Below are 15,520 nucleotides of genomic sequence, written 5' to 3' on the forward strand. Positions count from 1 at the left end.
ATCACATATCAAATACAGCAAAATGTTAAGATTTGACCATATTTATGGAGTCATGGGAATATAGGTGTTTATTACATGATTTTTTATATTTTAAAAAATACTTCATTACCTTAAAAATTAAAAATAAATGAATCTACTAACTTCTAAATTAGGAACATCCTACTCTATATTTAGGTTTGGAAACCATCAAGTCAAATGGAGTTTAGGAAGTATTCTGGGCTGGGCGCGGTGGCTCACGCCTGTAATCCCAGCACTTTGGGGAGCCAAGGCAGATGGATCACTTGAGGTCAAGAGTTGGAGACCAGCCTGGCCAACATGGTGAAACCCTCTCTCTACTAAAAATACAAAAATTAGCAGGGCGTGGTGGCGCATATCTGTAGTTCCAGCTACTTGGGAGGCTGAGACACAAGAATTGCTTGAACCTGGGAGGCAGAGGCTGCAGTGAGCCAAGATTGCGCCACTGTATTTCAGCCTGGGTGACAGAGCAAGACTCGGTCTCCAAAAAATAAATAAATAAAAGTAAAACCTTAAAGAGGCTATATTAAAAATAATCTTGCTTAAGAAAAAAGGTAATGATGACTCAGTTGGTAGTATTTAGATAAAATGACCATGTTGAAGAGAAGCTAAGCCAGTGAGTTATACTCTCCATCATTTCTTTCACTCTTCACAATCCTGTAGGGTGGGTCGTGTGAATACCATTTTATGGGTGAGAACACAGGAACAGGGAGATTAGGCCTGAACAGCAGCTAGCAGTGATTGAGAACTTTATTATCTACCCGTGCCTTAGTCAGTCAGCCTAGGCCAATGGCTCGGACAGCCCCAAAACCTCATTGACTTAAATTCAACAATACTTTTATTTATTGATTAATATTTTTATTTTTGAGATAGCGTATCACTCTGGTGCCCAGACTGGGGTGTAGTGGTACGATCACAGCTCATTGCAGCCTCGACTTTCTGGGCTCAGGGGTCCTCCCACCTCAGCCTCCTGAGTAGTTGGGACCACAGGCACATGCCACCATGAGCAGCTGAGTTTTTGTAGAGACAGGGTCTCCCTATGTTACCACACTGGTGCCAAATTCCTGGGCTCAAGCGATCCTCCCGCCTTGGCCTCCCAAAGTGCTGGGATGACAGGCATGAGCCACTGCGCCTGGCCAGGCCGTGCTTTATTTTTTATTCACAACACAGGTTGATGGAGGGCTAGGAGAGTGAGCATGGAGGAATGGAGGCCAGGTCTACCACTCCCCCTCAAGTTCCATGGGCCAGAACCAGTCACATGGCCACACCTAAATGCAGGGGAAGCCGGGAAATAGTCTAGGGTGGTGCCTAAAAAGAAGAGGAAACTGCAGATATTGGTGATCATGAGCTTTCTACAGCGGGCATTAAAAAACACAAAAACAGGCTTTGCAGATGCCACCGCCACTGCCGGGAGCCCTGTACCATCAGCCACGGTCAACCCCACCGTGTTCTTCGACATCGCCGCGAGCCCTTAGGCTGTGTCTCCTTCGAGTTGTTTGCAGACAAATTTCCAAAGACAGCAGAAAACTTTTGTGCTCTGAGCACTGGAAAGAAAGGATTTGGTTGCAAGGGTTCCTGCTTTCACAGAATTATTCCAGGGTTTATGTGCCAGAGTGGTGACTTCATACGCCATAATGGCACTGGTGGCGAGTCCATCTACAGGGAGAAATTTGATGACGAGAATTTCATCCTAAAGCAGACAGGTCCTGGCATCTTGTCCATGGCAAATGCTGGACCCAACATAAACGGTTCCCAGTTTTTCATCTGCACTGCCAAGACTGAGTGGTTGGATGGCGAGTGTGTGGCCCTTGGCAAGGTGAAAGAAGGCATGAATATTGTGGAGGCCATGGAGGGTCCAGGAATGGCAGGACCAGCAAGAGGATCAGCAGTGCTGACTGTGGACAGTTCTAATAAGTTTGACTTGTGCTTTATGTTCACCACCGGACCATTCTTTCCGTAGCTCAGGAGAGCACCCACTACCCCATTTGCTCACAGTATCCTATCGTCTTTGCGCTCTCGCTGCAGTTCCCTTTGGGTTACGTGTTTTCCTTGTTCCCTTCCATGCCTAGCTGGATTGCAGAGTTGGGTTAAGTTTATGATTATGAAATAAAAACTAAATACCAAAAAAACCAAACAAAATATGTACATACACATACACACGTGTAATGTATATGTATTTATAATTTTTACATTTATATTAATTTAGAAATTATATATATGTATATATAATTAAACTCTCATAAACCCTAAGAGGTAGATATTGTTGTTATTCCCTTTCTACAGATAAGAAAACTGAAGCTTAAAGAGCTTAAGTAAACTTCTTGGGTCACTTAGCTAGCAGGGTAGAATCATACGACCAACTCGGTCAGTGAACCTGTGTTCTTAAACACTTCCTGAGCCTCCATTCTAGATCGGCCTTAGTGACTTGCTGGCCGGGTGAATTCAGCGGAAGCGGCATTCTGGGGCTTCTGAGGCTGTCATAAGACACTTTGCATCTTCTGCCTGGGTCACTTGCAATATGCTGTCTGGGTCACCAGACACCCTGTGAGAAGCCGGCCTGTGCCCCACTCTGCCATGCTGGAGTGGTCATGGGTAGGCCAACTGGTTGACAGCCTCACTGAGCCCAGACATTAGACATTTGAGTGACCCTTTCTCGGTCACTCCAGACCAGCACATCTGCCAGTGAAATACCACAGAGTGACCTCTGTCAATGCCACACGGAACAGCAAAATTGTTTACTGAACCCTCCTGAATTACTGACCGAAAATGAGGTATCAGAGAATGCTCTTGTTTGGAGTCACTAAGTTTTGGGGGTAGTCTGTTATACATCAGTGGGTAACCAGCACAGGTGCAGAGCCAGGTCTGACCAGCAGCCCTGGCTTGTAGCCACTACATTAGCCTCCAGAGGAGCACGTGTGTGATGAAGGGACAGGGTGACCACATGCATCTTCCCGTGCTGAGTGCATGCAGATGAGAGGCCCTGTGTCTCCAGAGGAATGAAGATGGCAATAGAGCCCCACTGGAGACCAGGAAAGATGTTAGGGACCCAAGGGGGATATTGGTGGCAAAGGCCTTGAGATGGGGAGGGTGGAGAGGCTACCAGAAATAAAAACTTTCCTTGCTCCTCATCCATACCCCTAGCTCTTTCCTAAGCTCCAGCTACCCTACCTTCCTCCCAGGGCAATAAACTTCTGCTGAGAGTCCCGAGACCTCCTTCCTGCCCTTGGCAAGGCCTCCTGGGGGTTCTGCTGGCCTCTAGCTCAGAGCCAGGCCTTGATGGCTGACTCCTCTGCTTTCTGCCCCGGGGTGGGGAGGCCAGCTGCAGTGTGGACTCTGTAGCCGGGGAGGCCTTAGGGGAAACTTGGTTGCAGAAAACTCAAGGGGAACTGGCCCACCCCATGATGTCCTCCCCAGGTACTGCCCTCCCTACCAAGCAGGAGGAACCGCCACCATTATTCTCCTTTGCCTCAGATCACTCTGCTTTTCTCAGCTCATTCCCCCAGGTGTCTGCATTCATCTCCTCATCTGTGCTTCCTGAGCCTATGATGTCAGGTCAGCCTGGTCTCTCTCCTTGGGAGCTGCTAGCATTTCCCCTCCTCTGAGATTTTCTGCACTCCGGCTGCTACTTCAGAGCCTTCCATCAGCCCATTCTTCCCCCACCCCCACCCTCCCGCTCCCTCCTCAGAGCCCTTCCCCTTTCACACCTGTGCAGGTGTTCGGGCTTTGCCTCCTGGACTCTCTGAGCCTGTGATGGGGCTCCTGGGACCCATGATTAGGACCCCATCAGACTAGGCTTGTGGGCTGCAGCTTAGTGATAGTGATTGCTAGGACCATCCTGACTTTGATAGTGATTGTGAGGGAGGGCCCAGGATAAGGGGCACACTCTAAAAGGAATGCTGGAGAAGGCATCACTTTACTTGAGTGATGAACTTGCAGGCAGCAGTGCTAAGGGGGAAGCTTGGGAGTGGGATGAAGGGACTCTCCGGGTTCCTTCTCAGCCATGCCACATGAATATGAATGAGCACTCTGTCCAGCCTGTGCAAGGCACCCACCGTGACAGCACCCCTTTCTGAGGGATTCCTGGCCTCACAAACTCTTTACAGGGTGGATCTGTTGTCCTAGCCAGAGATGGCTGCATCAGGATGGGCCCTGTTAAAAAAAAAAAAAAATTAGTGATGCTTTTTAAAGCACAGAAAGGAAGACTTCAGGACCAGCGAGATGGGTGTGGGGACCACGGCAGTAGGATTTTGCAGAGGGAAGAAGAGATTGGGCTCAACTCTGAATACAGCATGGGCAAGCGGGAATTTATAGACAATGAGAGGGGTAGAATTAGTGGAAGGAAAATTACCAAGAGGAAATATCAGGACTAAGAGGCTATTGGCTAAACCAGCCTAACAGGATTTTTGCTGAAAACAGGCCAGGATGGCTGGATATCACCTGAAGAAGGGTGGATGAGGAGATATGATCAGATATGCAGGGGGGCAGGGGCAGGGAGGAGTTCCTGATAAACGGACTTAGCGGGGTTGTTGCTAAAACTTGATTTTACCAGGAAGTGCACAGATGGGCCTAGGAGAAGGTTACGGAGCCTGACTGAAGTTGGTCAAGCCAAGAATCTTTGTCTGGAGCTGGGTAACGACTTCTACTTGCCTCCCAATATTCATTCTCCCCTTTACTTTGGCAAAGAGCCTTGAGTGTTAGCTGGGTGGCCGTGAACCCAGCTAAAGTAGAACATCTCCCAGTCTCCTTGCAGGTGTGACCAAGTGACTACATTCTGGCCGATGAGATATAAGCGGAATTCTTGTGTGGAACTTCTGAAAAGTCTCTTTAAAACGGAAAGTCTAGGCCGAGGCGGGTAGATCACCTGAGGTCAGGAGTTCAAGACCAGCCTGGCCAACATGATGAAACCCTGTCTTCACTAAAAGCACAAAAATAAGCCAGCCATGGTAGTGGGTGCCTGTAGTCCCAGCTACTAGGGAGTCTGAGGCAGAAGAATTGTTTGAACCCTGGAGGGGGAGGTTGCAGTAAACTGAGATGGTGCCACTGTACTCCAGCCTGGGCGACAGAGGGAGACTCTGTCTCAAAAAACAAAAACAAACAAAAAAACCCTCCATGGTGCTGTCTGGAGTATGAATGTGAGTGCGGGGCTCCCTGCTCATCCTGGACTGCCTCTGCCCTCCAAGCGAGAGATAAATGATTATCTGGTTTAAGCCACCATTTTTCAAGTCTCCGTTACTTACCCCAAACCTATTCTTAACCATTCTGTCTCCTGACCCACAGGTAGCCAGAGACCTGTGAAGCCCTTTCATGTAAGAGCTGCCATTGACAGGATGGGGGATTGCCCACCCAATGAGGCACTCTCTGGGAGAGTTTGAATGGGAGATGGAGTCAGAGATGGCAGGTTGGGTGGGGAGGGGCCTGCAGAGAGAGATCAGGAAGCAGGAGCCAGGAAGGCAGCAGAAAGAAGTCACCAAGAACCAGAGGCAGGCAGCTGCAGCCACAGGAACCTCAGAGCCAAAGCAGAGGAGAGCCGAGTCCCCGTAACTAGAGTGCTGGGAGGCAGAGCAGTCTGCGCTTGAGAACCCATGCAGAGCCGGCCAGGGAGCCACGGGCCATGCCGGGAGGCACTCCCATTGCCCAGCAGAGTCCTTGCTCTTAAGTGTGTTACTCATGAATCTTTGAGGTCACTTGAGTGGGGGTCCACCTTGTGGCATCTGAAATAACTTCATCATTCACTTATTGAAACTTGATCAGACCATGGGCACCACCTGAAGAGAGGGAGCACCTTTGGAAGGATGGCAGGTCAACGGATCCAGGTCTGTCCCAGAAATGGGCACCACACAGAGGTATGTGGCCCAATCTCACTCACTCTCCATCCAGCGTTGTCCCTCTTGAAAAGCAGAGACATGTCTTCAGCAAGGAGATCATAATACACCCCGCCACCTGCACACCGCCACCACCAAGCTGCACCACTGCCTGGGGGCAGGAACTGAAAGGTAGGAAGAACCAGGCCTTGGACGCGAGTGGACTTGGGTTTTCACTGCGACTCCTCCTGAGACTAGGAGCTGCGACCAGGAGCTGCGACCATCATGTGACCAGCTGTGTGAGCCTGAGGAGATATTGAACTCCTCTGAGCTTCAGGTTCCTCAAGTGTCAAAGTGAGCAGGATTAACAGCCTTGCGCAGCCCTGCTGGGAGGGTGGAAATAACGAAGCAACTCAGTGCCTGGCATATAGTAGGTGCTCAGTACAAGCTTGAGCATCTCTCCTTCTGCTGAGACAACCAAGGGCACAGAAGGAAGACCTGTATCTCCAATTCCCGAGTGGGCGGTGGGAGGGCTCGTCACACAGACCCCAAGAGAGGTTGTCTTTTCCTGCAGCTTCTCAGAACAGCAGTAGGGGAGAGGTGCATGGGTGAGGCAGGAGGACATAACAGGGCCATTACAGTCAGCCAGTTTCTAAAAGACCCTCATCTGGCTTTACTTCACATTCTTTTAAATATATGTATATGATTTACAAACTTTTGCCAAGCAGTTTCACAGAGATAACAGGCTCTGCATTCTATTATAGATTTCCTAACTGTGGTTGTCAACTTCCATTAGGATATTAGGCTGTCATGACCAGTGCAGCCCTCCTACGTAACACTCAGATTCTCCAACTACTACAGTATTTGCTTAATGAAAAGATTCTTGCAGGCTCTCCAGAATCCCTACTGATCTTTATTCTGATCCTTAATTTAGAGAAAAGGAGAGAAAAGTAAAATGCCTTCCATGAAACCTCCTCACTTTTTCAACAAAGACTCTGGTGTGGTCTGGCCAAAGTATATGCATGTTCATACATGCACACACACACACACACACACACACACGCATGTATGCCTGAAGCAGGCTTATGAGAAAAATCTGGAGTGTCTTGGAATTTTTTTTCAATTATAGCTCAATAAAAATGTCCTCATAAAATCCTAGGTAAGCAATTGCTTTGCCTACAGGATGGCGCTACCCACAACCCAGGGAACTCTGCCTGGTGTGATTGGGGGAGGAAGGGCAGAAAGCCAGAGTTGATTCCTCCATCCTCCCCCGAACCCCACCCTCCTCACACACAACAGACATAATGGGCTCCTCTAAGGAACTGAGAATAGCCCATGCTAGGGGGGAAGGTAGGGGGAAATCTCCTTCTTTCTGAAGCCTGTCTAAGTCTGTCCAGCCAAGAGGCCAGAAGGCGGTAAGCCCTGTATCAAGCATAATATTTTGAAAATACTGAATGGCTGTGCTTTTCATTCCTCTCCCTGACAATTAAGTTCTCTAGAAGTAGGGTTGCCAGATAAAATACAGGACACCCAGTTAAATTCGAGTTTCAGATAAGCAACAGATAATTTTTTTAACATAAATATGTCCCAAAGAAGCATGGCACAACTTAACATTAAAAATGCATTTGTAGGCCGGTGCAGTGGCTCATGCCTGCAATCCCAGCACTTTGGGAGACCGAGGTGGGAGGATCACTTGAGACTAGGAGTTCAAGACCAGCCTGGGCAACAAAGTGAGACCCCCATCTTTACAAAAAATAAAGGAAAAAAGTAGCCAGGTGTGGTGGCGCATGCCTGTAGTCCTAGCTACTCAGGAGGCTGAGGTGGGAGGATTGCTTGAGCCTGAGAGGTCGAGGCTGCAGTCAGCTGTGATCATGTGTAGGGTCCAGCCCCACAGGGTTGGTGGGTTTTTCTCCCCGTGTGCAGAGACAAGAGATTGTAGAAATAAAGACGCAAGACAAAGAGATAAAAGAAAAGACAGCTGGGCCCGGGGGACCACAACCACCAAGACGCGGAGACCGGCAGTGGCTCTGAACGCCAGGCTGTGCTGACATTCACTGGACACAAGACAAAGGGGCAGGGTAAGGAGTGTGAGCCATCTCCAGTGATAGGTAAGGTCACGTGGGCCACGCGTCCACTGGACAGAGGGCCCCTCCCTGCCTGGCAGCCGAGGCAGAGAGAAAGAGAGGAGAGAGAGAGAGACAGCTTACGCCATTATTTCTGCATATCAGAGACTTTTAGTACTTTCACTAATTTGCTACTGTTATCTAAAAGGGAGAGCCAGGTGTATAGGATGGAACATGAAGGCAGACTAGGAGCATGACCACTGAAGCACAGCATCACAGGGAGATGGTCAGGCCTCCGGATAACTGCTGGCGGGCCTGATGTCAGGCCTTCCACAAGAGGCGGAGTAGAGTCTTCTCTAAACTCCCCCAGGGAGAGGGAGACTCCCTTTCCTGGTCCGCTAAGTAGCGGGTGTTTTTCCTTGACACTGATGCTACCACTAGACCACGGTCTGCTTGGCAACAGGCGTCCTCCCAGATGCTGGCGTTACCACTAGACCAAGGAGCCCTCTAGTGGCCCTGTCCAGGCGTGACAGAAGGCTCACACTTGTCTTCTGGTCACACTTCTCACTATGTCCCCTCAGCTCCTATCTCTGTATGGCCTGGCCCTTCCTAGGTTACAACTGTAGAGCAAGGATTATTATAATATTGGAATAAAGAGTAATTGCTACAAACTAATGATTAATGTATTCATATATAATCATACCTATTATGGACATCTAGTATAACTATTTTTATTTTATATATTTTATTATACTGGAACAGCTCGTGCCCTCGATCTTTTGCTTCGGCACCTGGGTGACTTGCCGCCCACAATCATGTCACTGCATTCCAGCCTGGGTGACAGAGCAAGACCCTATCTCGAAAAACGAAAAACAAAAACCCATTTATTTGTAAATCTTTCAACCCTACCTGGAACTCATTTTGTCATTATTGTCTCAGAAAAATGGGAAAGGAAGACCACATCCAGTAGGAGGAGGCCAAGAGGAGAAGATATTCTGGTAAGAAAGGAAAAGAAAGAGGATGCTTGAAGAAGATGGGAGATGAGGAGGGGCAGCGACAGAGGTCTATGAAGACCTTCTTCTCTAAGAAGGACCTCCCTTCTCTAAGACAGTGTCCCAAATGTAGGTGGGGGTGCCATATAGAACGAGGAAGACACTGAAAGAGGGGGACTTTGCTCTTTACTCAGGCTTCTAGAAGATCATTTTGCACCAACATAGGTGTGCAACAGTCAGACTCAAGGTGCTCACAGCATCAAGGCCTTCTTACCACCTTGCTTCTTGCAATAAACCTTGATGTCATCCATAATACATCTTGGGCAGGAGAAGGGAATTTGAAGTGCTTGAGGTGTTGTTTGTTTGTTTGTTGCTGTTGTTAAGACAGGGTCTCATTGCTACCCAGGCTGGAGTGCAGTGGTGCGTTCACTGCTCACTGCAACTTCAACCTTCTGGGCTCAAGTGATCCACCCACCTCAGTCTTCTGAGTAGCTGGGACTACAGGCATGCACCACTAGAACTGGCTGGGTTTTTTTGTTTTGTTTTGGTTTTTGAGACGGAGTTTCGATCTGTCACCCAGGTTGGAGTGCAGTGGCGTGATCTCTTCTCACTGCAAGCTCCGCCTCCCGGGTTCATGCCATTCTCCTGCCTCAGCCTCCCGAGTAGCTGGGACTATAGGCGCCCGCCACCAAGCCTGGCTAATTTTTTTTGTATTTTTAGTAGAGATGGGGTTTCACCGTGTTAGCCAGGATGGTCTCGATCTCCTGACCTCGTGATCTTCCCATCTCAGCCTCCCAAAGTGCTGGGATTACAGGTGTGAGCCACTGCGCCCGGCCTGGCTTTTTATATTTGTTTTTTGTTTGTTTGTTTGTTTTTTGTTTTTGTAGAGATGTTGCCCAGATTGGTCTTGAACTCCTGGCCTCAAGTGATCCTCCCACCTTGGCTTCCCAAAGTGTTGAGGTTACAGACATGAGTCACAGCACTCGGCCCCCTTGAGCTTTTAACTGCGAAGGGACGGTGGCATTATCATTTAGCAATTTAAATGTCGTCAGTTCCCAGCAGGGTGGGGCCGGTCATGTGGGGAAAGGTAGAAGAGCCAAAGAAAAATAGACACCTCACATTCTTTGCATATCCCAGTGGAAAGAATAGCAGCAACATGAGGGCAGTGCACAGCATCTCTTGTTGGTACTTTTCACTCAGATTCTAGTGTACTTTTCAGCTCGTGATAGGCAATGGGTCACTATTTGCTGTATAGGAATGGGTAGAGGGAGTGAGTTTTTGACTGGTTTCAAGCCCAACTGCAGCCATGAGGGTCTCTCAGGTTCCTGGGTCATGCCCGCAGACATCCTTCCCTCCTGAAACTGGCCTCAGGGACAGTCCCAGACCTTGTGTCCAGACCCCGAAGTAGTGAGTTGCTTTGCTAACCCAACCCACCAGCATCTTGTGGGAAAAGCTACAGCAGCGGGATTAGAAAGTCTTTCTTAAAACAACAATGGTTATGTGCTAGGGCCTGTGTTAAGCACTGTGTATTATTTCATTTATTCTTGAACATACAAACCCCTCAAAGTCAAAATCATCGGACAATCCTTTATAATCCACCATCAAAACATATCCAGAATCTGATTTACGTCTCACAACCTCTGCTGCTACCACCCTTGACCAAGGCAACTAGCAACTCTTGCCTGGACATCTAGAATAACCTCCTCACTAGTGTCCCAGCCTCTACTTTTGTTCGCTGTATTCCATTCTCCACAAACCAGAATGTTCTTTTTCAAATGCAAATCAGAGCGTGTAAGCATCGCTCCCTAGAATAAATTCCAAACTCTTTACCTTGGCCTACAGGGCCCTATGGGATCTTGGCCCTCATCTGCTAACACTCATACCCTGTCTCACCCTATTCCAGCTGCATTGGCCTTTCAGCGTATAAGGGCACTGGCCAGTTGTTGTAACAGAGACTCCAGAATACAGTGGCTTAAACAGACAGCTGCTTATTTCTCCCTCATGTCACTGTACAGAGGTAGGTGGGCAGTCTAGACTGGTAAGGTGACTTGGCTCCACAAGGTCATGCAGGGACCCAGCTTCCTTCCACCTTGTTGCTCTGCTGTCCCCGAGAATGTTGTCTTTATCTGCTGGATTGAAGCTGGGGCACAGCCACATCTGTATCCCATGGCTTTCCACTGTTGCTACTTCCTGGGTGCTGCAGCATTCCTTGTTTATTCCCTTAACCCTGTTCACACTCCATATGTAGTCCCTTCATTAATATTTTATTGTTTTAAAGAAACCCTGGTGAATTCTGTTCCTTGCTGGTTCCCGACCAGTACAGGATTCTCTGCACAATTTATCAAAATCAACCCCTTCCTAAAACTGAACTCAGTCCAGCCTATACATTATCATCTTTTTTCTCTTCAAGATAAAGCCCCTGAAATTTAACTGGGGTTGGCTCAAGGTACCCGTCATGACGAAACTATCATGGGTTGGCTGGGTGTGGTGGCTCGCACCTGTAATCTCAGGAGGTGTAATGAAAATTACACCTATAATTTTGGGAAGCTGAGAGGGATGATTGCTTGAGGCCGGGAGTCCAAGACTAGCCTGGGCCACAAAGTGAGACCCTGTCTCTACAAAAAATTAAAAAACAAAAAACGAAAAACAAAACAAAACAAAAAAAACCCACTTAGCCAGGCATGGGGTGCACATCAGTAGTCCTAGCTCCTGGGGAGGCTAAGGCAGGAGGATTGTTTGAGCCCAGGAGTTCAGGGCTGCCATGAGCTCTGATCACAGCACTGCACTTTATCCTGGGCAACAGAGCGAGACCCTGTCTCTAAAAACAAACGAACAAAAAACCAAAGAATCACGGACTGGCTAATGTCTATCTCTGAACAAAAGGCCCATGGCAGTTTGGAATACTATCACTCCTGTGCAACAAGTATTTGACTTGTTGAGTGCCCACTGGGTTCATGGATGACCAGCACATTATCACAGGACACTCCCATCCAGTGCCAAACTGGCCACTTCCGAGCAGTCTTTATGGAATCTCCCGGCTCTATGGGACAGCCCTTCCCCATGTGCACCCCCGGCACAGCCCACATCCACTGAGCCACCAGCCTGTGCTCAGGAGTCCATTTCCTCACCAGACTGTGAGTTCACCCTGACGGGTCCCGATTTCCTGCCTCCCTGGCCTGCTGGCTGCTTCTAGAACAGGGCCTGGACACAGAGTAGGGCCTCACATGGGTCAACTGCTGAATCCAGGGGGAGATTTCAGCCCCCATTCGTTTGTCAATTTAATCCTCTTTAGGGATTTCTTAGTCCAATCAGAGCTAAGACAATGAACCAGAGTTGAGGGAAAGGAAGAAAAAGCACAGGAGTGACTGGCACAGATTGGTTGCTTAGGACAAGCCAAGAGCTTTATATGCATTTTCTTATTCAATCTGCACCATAACGCTAGAGGTGGATCCTGTTACTGTTCCTGTTATGCCCAGCGTAAAGAGAGATGAGCTTGGAAAAGTTAAGGAATTTGCAAAAGCTCAGAGGTAAGTGGGAGAGGCAGGATTTGAACCCAATTCCTTACGTTTGAAAGTGCACGTCCTTCACTCCTCTGCTCTCCTGCCTCCCCCACACAAGCAATCACCCTGTCAATCCTCATCAGTGTCACTTTGATGCACTAACAGGCCGTGAAGAGGAAACAGCCATCTATCTGTAAAATAAACAAGTTTTGGCATGCAGACAGAGGTGCTAATAGAGACACAATTGACCGATTTGCTGATATCACTGACAGGCTTGAGTAAAGCATTCATCCCTTGGGAAAGGCAGAATTTGGTGAGGACCCCTACCCATAGCCCCTGCTGTGGGTCCTAAGTGCTTCAGAGCCCCCCAGTAGAAGACTGACAGCAGCTTTCCCAGGTGTTTTGACAGCCAGAGAGAGAAACAGAGGTATCGATTTCAGAGAAATATCCTTGGCCCTTAGGCTTTCTCGCCAAACACAATGTCCTCACATAGCTCAGTCATCAGAGTCAAAAGTGACAGCTTCACAGCAAATGTGGCCAGGCCAGCTGTTGGCAAACTCCTTCGAGAGCCACTGAAACCTCCAAAGGCACCCACACCTAGACTTTAGGAACTGTGGTCAACCCAGGCGGGCAGGAGGGAAGGTTTGTAAACACCTGAGGAAATTGGTCCTCCTGGTGGGAAGAAGGTAGGTCAGGCCTGGGCGGAGGACAAATGGAAGTCCCCACTCCATAGTCCCATAGTCCCGTCACCACACTGACTTGTCCCATTCTCACTGATCTAGACCTGGGCTGTCCAGCATGGGGGCCACCAGCACTGCGGGGCTGCTAAGCTCTTGAAAGATGGCTGGTCCAAACTGAAATGTGCTGTAAGTATAAAATACTTACAGATTTCAAAGACACAGTGTGAAATAAAAAATGATGTCAAATATCTAGTTTTTCATATTGATTACATGTTGAAATAATATTTGGGACAGATTTTGCAAAATGTATTATTTATTTATTTGTTTGTTTTTGAGATGGAGTTTGCCCAGGCTGGAGAGCAATGGCATGATCTCGGCTCACTGCAACCTCTGCCTCCCTGGTTCAGGTGATTCTCCTGCCTCAGCCTCCCGCATAGCAGAGATTACAGGCATGCGCCACCATGCCTGGCTAATTTTTTATTTTTAATAGAGATGGGATTTCTCCATGTTAGTCATGGCTGGTCTCAAACTCCTGATCTCAGGTGATCTGCCCACCTCGGCTTCCCAAAGTGCTGGGATTACAAGCGTAAGCCACCATGCTCAGCCTTGTAAAATGTATTGTTAAAATTAATTTCACCTGTTTAATTTGTATTATTTAAAATTAATTTCACCTGTTTAATTTAGGTTTTCTTTTCTTTCTTTCTTTCTTTTTTTTTTTTTTTTTTTTTTTGGAGATAGAGTCTCACTATGTTGCCCAGGCTGGACTCGAACTCTGGGTTCTAGTGATCCTTCCACCTCAGCCTCACAAGTAGCTGGGATTACAGGCATGTGCCACTATGCCTGGCTCTTTTTACGCTTTTGAATGTGCCTACTAAAAAATTTAAAATTGTATACACGGCTTGCATTATATTTCTATTGGACAGTGCTGCTCTGTAGGATCAAAAATAAAATGACTCATTGAATTCAAAGTGAAAAAAAGAATGAACATATTCTTTATCAGAACCAAATTAGGCCGGGCATGGTGGCTCACGCCTGTAATCCCAGCAGTTGGGTGGATTGCTTGGGCTTAGGAGTTTGAGACCAGCCTGGGCAATATGGTGAAACCCCGTCTCTACATAAAGATGCAAACAAAAATTAGCCGGGCATGGTGCTGAACAGATGTAGTCCTAGCTACTCAGAAGGCTGAGGTGGGAGAATTGCTTAAGCCCAAGTGACGGCAGTTGCAGTGAGCTAAGATTGCGCCACTGCACTCCAGCCTGAGTAATAGAGCAAGACTCTGTCTCAAGAAAACAACAACAACAGCAACAAAAAAAACAACAAATTAAATAAAAACAATAAAAACCGAAAATGATTTTCATATAATTTTCAAGAGTTCTTTTCTTTCTAGGATATTCAATGTTTCTATTAAAAATAAAAAGAAATATAATCATTGACTATCGAAGTTTTAAGATAAAATTATCTAAATGAACCTGAAAATCTTAACTCATTTTTTTGAAAATTTTGTTAAATTTCACAACATTTTGTTATAGGCTGGGTGTGGTGACTCATGCCTGTAATCCCAGCACTTTGGGAGGCCAAGGTGGGAGGGCTGCTTGAGGCCAAGAGTTCAAGGCCAGCCTTAGCTGGGTGTGGTGGTGCACAGATGTGGCCCCAGCTACTTGGGAGGCTCAGGTAGAGGGATCGATTGAACCAGGGAGGTCGAGGCTGCAGTGAGTTATGATCACACCATTGCACTCCAGCCTGGGTGATAAAATAAGACCCTATCTCAACAAATATAAATAAATAAATAAAATATTATAAAAATGAAACTATTTACAAGTCTAGTGGCCAATGTAAAGAATTGTCATTATGTGTTAACACTCATTACATCTAGACCTATGTATATACGCTTTAAAGAACACTGTGGGGCTGGGTGCAGTGGCTCACGCCTGTAATCCCAGCACTTTGGGAGGCCAAGGCGGGTGGATCACTTGAGGTCAGAAGTTCAAGACCAGCTTGGCCAACATGGTGAAACCCCATCTCACAAATTAGCTGCACATGGTGGCGGGTGCCTGTAATCCCAGCTATTTGGGAGGTTGAGGCAGGAGAATCATTTGAACCCAGGAGGCGGAGGTTGCAGTGAGCCAAGATTGTGCCACCATTGCACTCCAGCCTGGGTGACAGGAGCCAAACTCTGTCTCACCAAAACAACAACAACAACAACAACAACAACAAACGAACAACAACAACAAAAACACTATGAACTGTGTAATATACCAAAATATTTCTCAGCTATTGCAACTGTCAGAATACCATGCTAATTCTGGAGGCCCCCAGAACTGTGACATTATGACATTATGTTTCTGGAGGCCCCCAGAAACAGACATTATGACGCTTAGCGCTACCAGGTCCTTTATACTATCTGAGTAGATGTACTTGACAAGTAGAATAAGCTCCCTTTCTTCACCGGGAAGCCGTTCCACAGCTCAA

General features: G+C 47.5%; 1 pseudogene; it reads left to right on the forward strand.

Annotated features, from left to right (window-relative positions):
• The first annotated feature begins 1,252 nt into the window (after positions 1 to 1,252).
• LOC141407685 (peptidyl-prolyl cis-trans isomerase A pseudogene) lies at positions 1,253 to 2,044 on the forward strand (annotated as a pseudogene).
• Positions 2,045 to 15,520: the final 13,476 nt, after the last annotated feature.

Source organism: Macaca fascicularis, chromosome 9 (assembly GCF_037993035.2).
Source record: "Macaca fascicularis isolate 582-1 chromosome 9, T2T-MFA8v1.1".
In the NCBI taxonomy this organism is placed as follows: Eukaryota; Metazoa; Chordata; class Mammalia; order Primates; family Cercopithecidae; genus Macaca; species Macaca fascicularis.